At 40.3% G+C, this 14258-nt stretch overlaps 1 non-coding gene across 1 annotated transcript; it reads left to right on the plus strand.

The window, feature by feature from the left end:
• Positions 1 to 9268: 9268 nt before the first annotated feature.
• On the plus strand, positions 9269 to 9375 carry LOC141679710 (small nucleolar RNA R71). Its single transcript, XR_012558166.1, has one exon. It is a non-coding gene; the product is annotated as a small nucleolar RNA R71 (small nucleolar RNA).
• Positions 9376 to 14258: the final 4883 nt, after the last annotated feature.

Consider the following 14258-nt stretch of genomic DNA (forward strand, 5'->3'; position numbering starts at 1 on the left):
CAGAGTTTAAGTCATCGGAATTTACAGTATCAGAGTTTAAATCTTCATTTTCAAATCTCAGCTGATCATGATCATTGAAATCTTCAAGTCCAGTAATCTTCTTATCATCAAAAGATACATTGATAGATTCCATGACAACCCTTGTTCTTAAATTGTAGACTCTAAAGGCTTTTGTGGAAAGTGGATATCCAACAAAAATTCCTTTATCAGCTTTTAGATGAAATTTTGACAGCTGTTCAGGATGAGTCTTAAGAATAAAACACTTACAACCAAATACATGAAAGTATTTCAGATTTGGCTTATTTTTCTTCACCATTGTTAGGGCGAAAACACGCGCTAATATTCACGCAAGTATACGCGTTCGCAAGTAATATAGAATACTTTCTAGTTCGTTCCCTCAGAGACTCAGACTAAATTATTGTCTAATTAAACTCACTCACCAATGTATGATTACTTCTCAATGTTAAGATAATAACACTTAAGATTGTTGATTAAATATTAACTATAATTAACTACTTAATTAACCACTTAACTAACACTTCAATTTATCAATAATAAAACACTCATGAGATCACAACTTCATTATTACTTCCTTCTATAGCCATTGTTATTACCTTTAGCATGTGACAGTGATAATATTAATCGAATAACACGAAACTGATAAAAGCCAACTTTCATTGTACTAATACCATTCTACCAAGCATCCACAATTAAGATAGAAGTTGAATAGTCATCAATTATGTTGAGTTCCTATATGTCTACAGAAATTGATAACACAACGATTTAAGCTCAAGTTATTCCTTTTTGATTACATAGGGCAAATAAAACTGTTAGAGTTACCCACTAATCATGCTCAACGTACATGAACCTATGCTAGCATGGCAAGTTCTAAATCTCAAGATCCACCGTCGCTTCACAAGAGATTAACACCCTATCTTATATGTTCGCGACGCACATAAGACGAATACGCACAACCAATACTAGATATCATGCAATCATCACACACTAAAGTATTAAACAATTAACTAAAGAATTCCATAATAAATCCGTTGGAACCCCATGATCACGATTAGCCCATAATAGAACTTATCGCCATCATGGGTTCATATGAAATCATGACAAACAAACACAAGAAAATAATAACTAAACTAATTATATTAAAACAGAGTACGTCACAAGAGTAAATAAGTCGAAGCAAGAAAACTAGCATCCAACGTTACAATGAAACAAGAATCACAAGAAAATATGCTTCCTCTTCGTTGCGGTGTGCTAAATCGGTCTTCTTCCTTATCTCCTTCGCTTCTTGCGTAAAACACAATCTAAAACATAATCCCCTTAATATTCTCTGTAAAAACGTCTCAAATCTACCTATATAATAGTCCCATAAAACTTAGATTACATAGAAGTTGGAAGCCAAACAGAAGTAGAAGTCTAAAATAATTTATCTTTTTCCCCGACCCTGCGCGGCCGCTCAGCATAGCTGCGCGGGTGCGCAGGTTGCTGCGTGGCCGCTCAGCATTGCTGCGCGGGCGCGCAGGCCTCTACTGGAAAAAATCCAGGTTTGCTCCGTTTCTTCGCCGTAATCTGCCCATTCCTTTCCTCTCGCAATGGTGAACACATGCCAAGGCTTATTCTTGATGATTCCTCCCCCGAAATACAACTAATACCCTGAAATGCATAAACACTAGAAAAACGAATCAAATACACAAAATACTTGATTTCAAGACACCAATTTAAGCCATTTTAAGACGTTCTAAGTGGTATAAAATGCCACTTATCACACCCCCAAACTTAAATCGATGCTTGTCCTCAAGCGTCACAGACTCAAAAACAAATAAAAATATGCATGAATGCAATCTATATGAAAATGCAACGATCCCCCTTACTACAATTTACCAACCAAATTGTCACATCTCAACGAATGCAGTTAGACAACTAAAGATCAATAAACTCATGCAAACGGACATACAGCCAGAAACGTGGTGTGTGCAAATGCTTAACAGATATGCTTCGGAACTAGACCAATTACTATGACTAGACTATCCTCAAGGCAATCCTACGATTATACAAAGAATAAAAATTCTAGGCACAAAGTGATATACAACACTACAAGAACTCTGGAGCTTACTACGGAATCGTGCTTTTTATTTACAACTCAAATGCTTATTTGACCGTGCAATGAGTGAGGTCCACAAAAGACTTATACAATGGTATCCATGTAACGAGCGTTAGGTTAGCGGATCCCAGACTCTAAAAGCCTTAGGTCACTAGGCACAAAGTCCCCTAAGAACTTAATAACTCGAATACCAAAGAGCCCACTCTTGATCAAGTATGCAAATTTTTTTTTTTTTAATAACTTCTGAGCAAGTGCGTTTCGCTCCATCTTGCTCAACCCTAGACTACTCGCAACATATGCGAGCCGGCTACTAGCCATTTGACGCCTAGCCACAACTAGCAACAACTTCCATATTTTTTCTCCAAAATTTTTCTTTTTCATGTCTTTATCACTAAGAACCTATAATCGAATTCTAAGCATAATAAGTAGATTGACCTTGAAAACAACAAAATCATAACAACAATCTAGCTCTTACGCATTCTTTAAGACTTAGTGGACTTACAATTGTTTCTAGCATGCATATCAACCTACACAACTTAATATCACTTTAATGCTATCACTACACTCGCATCAATATCACAATTCAGTCGATAACTTATTGCAAAAGGGATCATGGTAAATGCATGAGCTACATGACATTCAAAAAAAAAAAACTAAATGGCATAAATTATGCAACTATATGAACTAAACTATCATGAATATGCAACTAAATGACACACACACACAATATTCCTTAACTACCACCCCCAAACTAAAAATCTTCACTGTCCTCAGTGAAAGTAGTAGAAAGGAACACAGGGTATACCTACTCGGAGTCATCATCATCATCACCCTCAGTGGGTGGAGTATCAGGCGGTGGGTATGCAGAGTCCTCACCAAAAACTGGCCACTGGATATCAGTTCCAAGGCCTCGAAAAGAAGTCCCTAACGCAAGGGTGAGCTCCTGAGCAAACCTGCTCTGCGTCTCATACATGGCATCCATCCGCCGTGAAAGCCTCCTATACTGGGCATCACCCATCCCAGCACCCTCCTGAGCTCTCGAAGAACCAGCCTCACCACGCCCTGGCCTAGCCATAGTAGCACCTCATGCTGGACGCCCTCCTGGAAGACGATAACCCAGCCCATGCTCCTCAGGCTCACCACCGGTCCACTCCTGCATCCCATTCAGAGTGCCAGAATCAATCGGAGCGGCTGGCAACTGCAACTGCTCATGAGCCGGCCAGTTCACTCCCACTGCTCGGCATAGCTTCGTAACCGTGGATGCATAAGGGATGTTCATATGCTTTGCTCCCCTCAAAAACTTCAGAATTCCTTGGTAGATAAACTCACCAAGGTCCACATAGTACTCCTCATTCAGAATTCCCCACAACAGCTGTGCTCTCTCAACTGTGACCTCGTGTGCATGCGAAGAAGGCAAAATATTAGCACAAATAAATGCATTCCATGCACGGGCATACCTATTCATGGCGATCGCCGGAAAGTGACGATACTCATTATTGCCTGGACTGCGGGTCCAAACTGTGCCCGGTCGACAGAGAGTCGCACAAATCAAATCCAAGTCAAAATCCTCAACAGTCTTTTCATTCCAGTTCTCCTCCTCGGGCTTTCTCTCTCGCTGTCCAATCACACGGCGAATCAACCCAGGATGATAATCAACCGTCAGCCCACGGACCACAGAAAACCCAATCCTTTTAGCCTTCGCGTTCGCGTAGAACTCGCGAACAACGCTCATTGGTACTGCTTCGGGTGACTCACTAAAAGCTATCCACCCATTCTCTGCAATCATGGGCAACAACTCACCATCCCTCCCTGATGGTAAAAACCCCCTCTCCTTCAGAATCGGCTTCCCCAACAGCCTAGTGTACTCCTCCTCCGCAGCTCTGTCAGTTAACCGAGGCCTTGCAGCAGTACCCCTCGATGAATCAGCAGTAGGAATTGTGCTGCTGCTGTCAATAGTGCGTGCTCTCTTGGGTGCCATTGATTCATGAATAAAAGTGTGTAAGAACTGATTTTTGATGTTTGTGAGAGGGTTTAAGTGTAGGAAGTTTTGTGGGAGATATGTAGGATAGGTGTATGTATATATAGGGTGTGGATTAGATTAGGGTTTGGGAATTAAGGGATAAAATGATGGGGTAGTGGGAACAATTCGTGGGTTTATGGGCTAAAACTGTTTTTGTGTTTTTGTTTTTTTTTTTTTTTCTGAACTGTAAAAAATTTTCTGGAACTCGACCCCTGCGCGGCCGCTCAGCATAGCTGCGCGGGCGCGCAGAGGGTCTCTGGAAAAAAAAAATTTCAGCCCCTGTTTTCTGATTTTTTTGTGTTTTTGGATAGGTTATTAACTTCTAAGGGTTCCTGTAACAACAATTCATGGGTTGCCTCCCACGCAGCGCTTCTTTTTCGTCATTAGCTTGATGTTCCGTACCTTTCTCAAGTAGTCAACAAAATGGCACTAACCACCTCTCGGTTTGCCATGTCCCCATAGTAGTGCTTCAACCGCTGACCGTTAACCTTGAATACTTGGTCCGAATCATTCTCAAAAATTTCCACCGCTCCATGTGGAAACACAGTTTTGACAATAAAAGGTCCAGACCACCTTGATTTCAACTTCCCAGGAAAAAGTCGGAGCCGAGAGTTGAATAAAAGAACTTGTTGCCCTGGCACAAATAACTTAGGATGTAGCTTCCTATCGTGCCACCTCTTCACCTTTTCCTTATACATTTTGTTATTCTCGTACGCTTGAAGTCGAAATTCATCAAGTTCATTAACCTGAAGCATTCTTTTCTTACCAGCTGCATCTAAATCCAGGTTCAATTTCTTCAATGCCCAGTAGGCCTTATGCTCAAGCTCCGCCGGTAGATGACATCCCTTACCGTACACCAACTAAAACGGTGACATCCCAAGTGGAGTTTTGTATGCTGTTCTGTAAGCCCAAACAGCTTCATCGAGCTTTAAAGACCAATCCTTCCTTGACGGACAAACAACCTTCTCTAGAATACGCTTTATCTCTCTGTTAGACACTTCCGCTTGACCATTTGTTTGCGGATGATAGGCAGTAGCTACTCGATGATTCACATTATAACGCTGCATCATAGAAGTGAACTTACGGTTGCAAAAATGCGATCCTTCATCACTTATGATTACCCGAGGTGTTCCAAACCTTGTGAAAATTTGCTTATGAAGAAAATTTAGCACTGCCTTTGTATCATTTGTCGGTAAAGCTTTAACTTCGACCCATTTTGAGACATAATCGACTGCCAGCAAGATGTACTGATTATTGCAAGACGCGATAAAAGGCCCCATGAAATCGATTCCCCACACATCAAAGACCTCGACTTCAAGCATCACATTTAATGGCATCTCATCCTTCCTTGACAAATTTCCCACTCTTTGGCAACGATCACACCTTAAAACAAACTGATGAGCATCCTTGAACAAAGTAGGCCAGAAAAACCTGCTTGCAGAATACGAGCTGCCGTCTTCTCACCTCCATAGTGTCCCCCATAAACCGTGGAATGGCAGTCTCGTAATATCCCCTCCGTCTCACAGAACGGGATACATCTCCTGATGATCTGGTCAGCTCCCTGTCTAAACAAATATGGTTCATCCCACATATACCACTTCACCTCATGCAGAAACTTCTTCTTTTGAGCGGATGTCAAATTAAGAGGCATTATATTGCTGACGAGATAGTTTACAATATCTGCAAACCATGGTTCTTCCTCCTGAATTGCAAACAACTGCTCATCCGGAAAAGATTCATTGATTACCGTCCTATCTTGTGAAGTAGAATCGGGATTCTCCAACCTAGAGAGATGGTCAGCTACTTGATTCTCAGTACCTTTTCTATCTTTGATCTCTAACTTAAATTCCTGAAGTAAAAGCACCCAACGAATGAGTCTCGGCTTCGAATCCTTCTTAGAAACCAGATAGCGAATAGCTGCATGATCAGTGAATACTGTTACTTTTGTACCAAGCAGATAAGATCGAAATTTCTCAAAGCTAAAGACTATAGCCAAAAGCTCCTTCTCAGTAGTGGTGTAGTTCAATTGGGCACCATTTAAAGTCTTACTCGCATAGTTGACCACATGGAAGAGATTTTTCTTGCGCTGTCCCAGAACTGCACCTACCGCATAATCACTCGCATCACACATCATCTCAAACGGTTCTGTCCAATCTGGTGCTGTAATAACTGGTGCAGTGATCAAACTCTTCTTGAGAGTCTCGAATGCTGCCAAACATTCATCATCAAATTTGAACAGCACATCTTTCTCAAGTAAATTGCACAACGGCTTAGATATCTTTGAAAAGTCCTTGATGAATCGCCGATAAAAACCCGCATGACCAAGAAAACTACGGATTCCTTTCACAGAATTAGGTGGGGGAAGATTTTCAATGACTCCCACCTTGGCCTTGTCCACCTCCAGACCCTTGCTAGAGACCTTATGCCCAAGGATAATGCCTTCACGCACCATAAAATGACATTTCTCCCAATTAAGCACCAAATTAGTTTCCACGCATCTTTTGAGTACGGAGCGCAGATTATTCAAACATTCATCATATGAGTGTCCAAAGACGGAGAAGTCATCCATGAACACTTCGACGTTATTTCCAATCATGTCAGAGAATATAGCCATCATACATCTCTGAAAAGTGGCCGGGGTGCCACATAACCCAAACGAAACTCTGCGAAAAGCAAATGTGCCAAATGGACAAGTGAAGGTAGTCTTTTCCTGATCCTCCGGTGCATTACAAATCTGATTATACCCGGAATAACCATCCAGAAGACAAAAATACTCATGACCCGCCAATCTGTCAAGCATTTGATCAATAAATGGAAGGGGGAAGTGATCCTTCCTTGTGGCTTTGTTCAATTTTCTATAATCCATGCATACTCTCCATCCTGTAACTGTTCGAGTAGGGATGAGCTCATTCTTTTCATTTGCGACCACAGTGATACCTCCCTTCTTAGGTACACATTGTACGGGGCTCACCCACGAGCTGTCAGAAATGATGCCTGCATCTAGCCATTTCAGAATTTCTTTCTTCACCACCTCCTTCATGATGGGATTCAGTCTTCGCTGCTGTTCCACAGTTGGCTTACTACCTTCCTCTAGCAGAATTTTATGCATACAATATGAAGGTCTTATCCCCTTGATGTCTGCTATGGTCCATCTTATAGCCGATTTGAATTCTCTCAAAATCCTTAAGAGCTTGTCTTCCTCACTACATGAAAGGTCAGATGAAATAATAACAGGTAACGTAGATGAATCACCTAAAAAAGTATACCTCAAGTGTTCAGGTAATGGTTTGAGCTCCAAGGTAGGTGCTTCCTCTATTGATGGTTTGAGCTTCCCTTCAGCATTCTTAAGGTCAGAAGTACCAAGAGATTCAAATGGTATGTCCAGCTTTCGCTTCCATGGAGAAGCGTTCAGATATTGTAATTGCTCGTTGCTATCCTCATCATCGCTGTCAAAATCCCCCACTAAGGCCTTTTCCAATGCATCAGACGTTAGCATGTGATCGAGTTCCGAAGTAACCGCAGTATCAATCACATCCACTTTTAAGCACTCCTCATCTTCTGTAGGGAATTTCATTGCCTTGAATACATTGAAGGTCACATCCTGATCTTGGACCCGCATAGTAAGTTCACCTTTTTGCACATCTATCAAGGTACGGCCAGTAGCCAAGAAAGGCCTTCCCAAGATTATGGGAATCTTCTTATCTTCCTCAAAATCCAGAATAACAAAATCTGCTGGAAAGAAGAGCTTATCCACCTTGACGAGCACATCCTCAACTATGCCCCTTGGGTAAGTTATGGAACGGTCAGCCAATTGTAGCGACATGTATGTGGGTTTTGGATCAGGCAGATCCAGCTTTTTAAAGATCGACAACGGCATCAGATTAATGCTTGCTCCTAAATCACAAAGGCACTTGTCAAAAGTTAGATTGCCAATGGTGCAAGGAATGGTGAAGCTTCCTGGATCTTTCAGTTTTGGTGGTAACTTTTGTTGCAGAACAGCGCTGCATTCTTCCGTGAGAGCAACGGTTTCAAGGTCATCCAGTTTTACCTTCTTTGCAAGAATAGTCTTCATAAACTTCGCATAACTAGGCATTTGTTCCAGAGCCTCAGCGAAAGGTATATTGATGTGAAGTTTCTTGAACACCTCCAGAAACTTCCCGAACTGTCTATCCAGCTTTTGTTGCTGCAATCTCTTAGGAAAAGGTGGTGGAGGATAGAGCTGTTTCTCCCCTATATTAGCCTCAGGCAGAGTGTGTTCAACAGTAGTCTTCCTTGGTTCCGCCGCTTTCTCTTTTTGCTTAGATTCTTCATCTCTAACTTCAGCTTCGACTTCCTTTGCCTTTTCAGCATCAGCCACTTTTCCAGACCTTAAGGTAATAGCATTGACTTGCTCTTTAGCTTCCTTCCTGCCTGGTACTTCCATGTCACTGGGAAGAGTGCCAGGTTGACGATTGAGCACTGCATTGGCTAATTGACCGATTTGATTTTCCAAGGTCTTGATAGAAACCGCCTGACTCTTGCACAACAGCTTAAGTTCCTCAAAATCAGCACTAGTGGGTGCAGCTGTACTTCCCTGTTGAGGATATGATTGCCTTGTAGCATACTGCTGTGGTTGCTGGAATCCAGGTGGGTTAAACTGTTTACTCACTCCTTGCTGATACGGTGGCTGAATAGCATTCTGATTATTCCCCCAGCTGAAATTTGGATGATTTCTGTTATTAGGATGATAGGTCGCTGGCACAGGCTGTTGTTGTCGCTAATAATTATTCACATACTGAACAGATTCGTTGATAAGAGAACACTGATCTGTAGCATGAGAACCTGCACAAAGCTCACAAACCATAGCTATTTGATTCACTCCATACGTAGCCAGAGAATCAACCTTCATTGATAGCGCTTGGAGCTGGGCTGCAATAGCGGTGGCTGCATCAACTTCCAGAATACCTGCTACCTTGCCTGACGTCATCCTCTGAGTTGGGTTTTGATGCTCATTTGCAGCCATCGTCTCTATAAGATTATACGCCTCAGTATAGCTTTTAGCCCATAAGGCTCCTCCAGCTGCTGCATCGAGCATGGGCCGAGATTGGGCCCCCAAACCATTATAGAAACCAGTGATCACCATCCAATCCGGCATTCCATGATGTGGACATTTTCTCAACATTTCCTTGTAGCGTTCCCAAGCCTCGCACATAGATTCTGTAGGTTGCTGCGCAAACTGAGTAAGAGCACTCCTCATAGCAGCAGTCTTTGCCATTGGATAAAACTTCACCAGAAACTTTTGCGCAAGATCTTGCCACGTAGTGATGGACCCAGCTGGTTCAGAATGTAATCAGTCTTTAGCCTTATCCCTCAGTGAGAATGGGAAAAGCCTCAACTTGATAGCCTCATCAGTCACGCCATTATACTTAAAAGTGCTGCAGATCTCGACAAAATTCCTTATGTGCATGTTGGGGTCTTCAGTTGCCGCTCCTCCAAAAGAAACAGAATTCTGCACCATCTGAATAGTGCCCGGCTTGATTTCAAAGGTGTTAGCTTGAATAGCCGGATGAAGGATGCTTGACTGAATGTCATCAATTTTAGGCCGAGAAAAATCCATAAGAGCTGGATCAGCTTGAACAATACGATCTCCCATGTTTACTGGTTCTTTCTGCTCAGTTCCTGAATCCGAATCCTCAAAATCTAACTTCTCCGGAATATCAAGAACTTCGTCTGTCTCCTCAGCTGTATCTAAAGTCCTCTTGCGAGCACGAGAACGAGTTTGCATAAACGCTTGCTAAAGTACCTGAAACACAACCGAAAAGAGTAAGTAACTACTACGTCCTAATCACTGAGTCCTAATGACCAATGATGGTAAGTACATAAACTAAACAAATACGCCGAGTCCCCGGCAGCGGCGCCAAAAACTTGTTAGGGCGAAAACACGCGCTAATATTCACGCAAGTATACGCGTTCGCAAGTAATATAGAATACTTTCTAGTTCGTTCCCTCAGAGACTCAGACTAAATTATTGTCTAATTAAACTCACTCACCAATGTATGATTACTTCTCAATGTTAAGATAATAACACTTAAGATTGTTGATTAAATATTAACTATAATTAACTACTTAATTAACCACTTAACTAACACTTCAATTTATCAATAATAAAATACTCATGAGATCACAACTTCATTATTACTTCCTTCTATAGCCATTGTTATTACCTTTAGCATGTGACAGTGATGATATTAATCGAATAACACGAAACTGATAAAAGCCAACTTTCATTGTACTAATACCATTCTACCAAGCATCCACAATTAAGATAGAAGTTGAATAGTCATCAATTATGTTGAGTTCCTATATGTCTACAGAAATTGACAACACAACGATTTAAGCTCAAGTTATTCCTTTTTTATTACATAGGGCAAATAAAATTGTTAGAGTTACCCACTAATCATGCTCAACGTACATGAACCTATGCTAGCATGGCAAGTTCTAAATCTCAAGATCCACCGTCGCTTCACAAGAGATTAACACCCTATCTTATATGTTCGCGACGCACATAAGACGAATACGCACAACCAATACTAGATATCATGCAATCATCACACACTAAAGTATTAAACAATTAACTAAAGAATTCCATAATAAATCCGTTGCAACCCCATGATCACGATTAGCCCATAATAGAACTTATCGCCATCATGGGTTCATATGAAATCATGACAAACAAACACAAGAAAATAATAACTAAACTAATTATATTAAAACAGAGTACGTCACAAGAGTAAATAAGTCGAAGCAAGAAAACTAGCATCCAACGTTACAACGAAACAAGAATCACAAGAAAATATGCTTCCTCTTTGTTGCGGTGTGCTAAATCGGTCTTCTTCCTTATCTCCTTCGCTTCTTGCGTAAAACACAATCTAAAACATAATCCCCTTAATACTCTCTGTGAAAACGTCTCAAATCTACCTATATAATAGTCCTATAAAACTCAGATTACATAGAAGTTGGAAGCCAAACAGAAGTAGAAGTCTAAAATAATTTATCTTTTTCCCCGACCCTGCGCGGCCGCTCAGCATAGCTGCGCGGGCGCGCAGGTTGCTGCGCGGCCGCTCAGCATTGCTGCGCGGGCGCGCAGGCCTCTACTGGAAAAAATCTAGGTTTGCTCCGTTTCTTCGCCGTAATCTGCCCATTCCTTTCCTCTCGCAATGGTGAACACATGCCAAGGCTTATTCTTGATGATTCCTCCCCCGAAATGCAACTAATACCCTGAAATGCATAAACACTAGAAAAACGCATCAAATACACAAAATACTTGATTTCAAGACACCAATTTAAGCCATTTTAAGACGTTCTAAGTGGTATAAAATGCCACTAATCAACCATCTCATATGATATTTTCCCATGCTTGTTTATTAGTGTAGCATTCTGTGTAAAATAAGCAGTCTGCACAGCTTTAGCCCAAAAATAGGTTGGTAGCTTTGCTTCATCAAGCATAGTTCGTGCAACTTCAATGAGAGTCATGTATTTCTTTCTACAACTCCATTTTGCCGTAGAGTTCCAGGTACAGAAAATTCCTATTTGATTCCATGCTCTTTGCAGAACTCATCAATGATTGAATTCTTGAACTCAGTGTCATTATCACTTCTTATAATTTTAACATAATCTTTGACCAACTTATATAGCTGTTTGACATAATCAGTTAGAGACGTAGATACAATTTCATTCTTCTTGTGCAAGAAATACACCCAAGTGTACCTTGTGAACTCATCCACTATAACCATAACATATTTCTTCTTTGCAATAGACATGACATTGACTGGACCAAATAGATCAACATGCAGTAGGTGATAAGGCTCAAGAATTGAAGATTCAGTTTTGCTCTTGAAAGAAGATTTTTTTGTTTTGCCTTTTGACATGAATCACAAAGGCCATCAGGAGCAAATACTGATTTTGGCAGTCCTCTCACAAGATCTTTCTTTATAAGCTCATTTATGTTGTTAAAATTTAAATGAGAGAGTCTTTTGTGGCAATTCCAGCTTTCTTCAGTTGATGCTCTACTTAACAGACAGATTACAGAACCATCAGAACTTGTTGAAAGTCTAGCTTCATAAATGTTACCATGCCTGTAACATTTCAGAACCACTTTGCCTGTAGAATTGCTGACAACTTCACAGTGTTCTTCAAAGAAATCCAAATGATAACCTCTGTCACAGATTTGACTCACACTTAGCAGATTGTGTTTAAGTCTTGAGACAAGAGCTACTGTTTCAATAATGACATTCCCAAGATTGATATTGCCATATCCCAGAGTTTTTCCCATGTTGCCATCTCCATAAGAAACTCCTGGGCCAGCTTTCTCCACAAAGTCTGATAGCATGGCTTTATTTCCAGTCATATGTCCTGAACATCCACTGTCCAGCACTAGGATATCTTTCCTGTTGCCCTGCAATCACAAAGACCACTATTGGTTAGTTTTAAGGACCCAGACTTGCTTGGATCCTTTGGTCTTTTTAAGTTTGTTAGCATTTGCAGCGGATTTAATTTCAGAGTTTATACTAACTTGCTGTTTATCAGAGTTTATATCAGACTTTGCATCAGACTTTACACTAGAAGGAATTACAGTAACTTTCTTCAAAGAAGGTTTTATTTGATAATAATCATAATATAAACTATTAAATTCCTTACAAGTATAAATGGAATTCCATAAACTACCACAATGAAAATAAGGATTTTGTGGCTTAAACCTAACAGACTGACTCTTAACTCCTGATCTAGAAGGTAAAGAGTTTATATCTTTATTTTTCCTGCAAAAAGAAGCAAGATGGTTAGAGTTTCCACAATTATAACATTTCTTTCTAGGAGCATTAGGAACAGGCATATAATTATTGCTTTTATTCTCACCTTTCTTTCCATTCCTATTTTTCCTAGCTTCCCTTACCTTATTGACATTTCTAATCTCTTTCAGCTTATGCTTAAGCTGCTTCTTTGTCATTAAGCCTATGTTGACTTCAGCTGGTTTATCCTGTTTTAATTTGTCAGAAGTTGACTTATCTTTGACTTCTGACATAAACTCTTTCATCTTTTCAGAATCAGACTTTACAGTTTTTGCTACAAACTTAATAGGATTTACCTTTGGATTAGCAGTCTGTTTAACAATAATTGGCTCAATTTGTTCAGTTCCTTTCTCACTTTTATCATCTCCATAACCTAATCCCTCTTTCCAGTTTCCACTACTTAATAAATTCTGAGTTGTTCTGCCTGAGTTAGTCCAAGTTCTGATAATCTCTCTTTCCTTTTCTAAGTCAGCTTTTAGAGATTCATTCAATTTTAACACTTCATCTCTAACATATAAAGCATCATCTTTTTCTTTCTTAGTTTGATAAAGAAAAACTAACTCCTTTTCAAAATAATCATTTCTCTTTTTATAAGCAAGATTTTCATATGTTAATCTTTCACATGTTAAAGTCTGATCTCTATAACTAATGAACATGGTTTTAAGATATAATCTCAACTCAGTAATATCATCAGTATGAAAGGCATAAGTTGTTTGAGGTACCTTCAATTCAGCTATTTCAGGGCTGCTGTCAGCATTTGCCATGAGGGCATAATTCACCTCATGTTCAGAATCTGAAGTGTATATCCAGCTTTTTTTCTTTGTGACAAGTGCCTTCCCTTTTTCACTTTTTCCTTTCTTGCCGTCAGGATAGATGTGGCCTCTTTCACCACAATTCTAGCATTTGACATTTGAGTTGTCTCCTCTGTCAGACTTTCCTCCTTTGCCTTCAGACTTTCTGAAACTTTTCTTATCAGAACTTCCACTTTTCCTGGAAAACTTCTTGCCTTTTCTGAATTTCCTGTAGGTTATCTTTGTGATACCCTTTACCATAAGAGCACACAATTTCATCATTTCTTCATCAACATCTATTTCAGGTAAATTTCAGTTTCTGAATCATCATCATCAGAATATGATGACTCTGAATCAGACTTTATGATGAGAGCCTTTCCTTTGCCCCTTTTTGAGGCAACCATTTTAGGCGATTCCACATCAGCCTTAAGAGCAACTGTCCTTGACTTTCTTCCATTCCTCTTGCTCCTTTGATCCATCTCAAGTTCGTAAGTCTTGAGCATACA

This window comes from Apium graveolens, chromosome 1 (assembly GCF_009905375.1).
Source record: "Apium graveolens cultivar Ventura chromosome 1, ASM990537v1, whole genome shotgun sequence".
NCBI classification, from domain to species: domain Eukaryota; kingdom Viridiplantae; phylum Streptophyta; class Magnoliopsida; order Apiales; family Apiaceae; genus Apium; species Apium graveolens.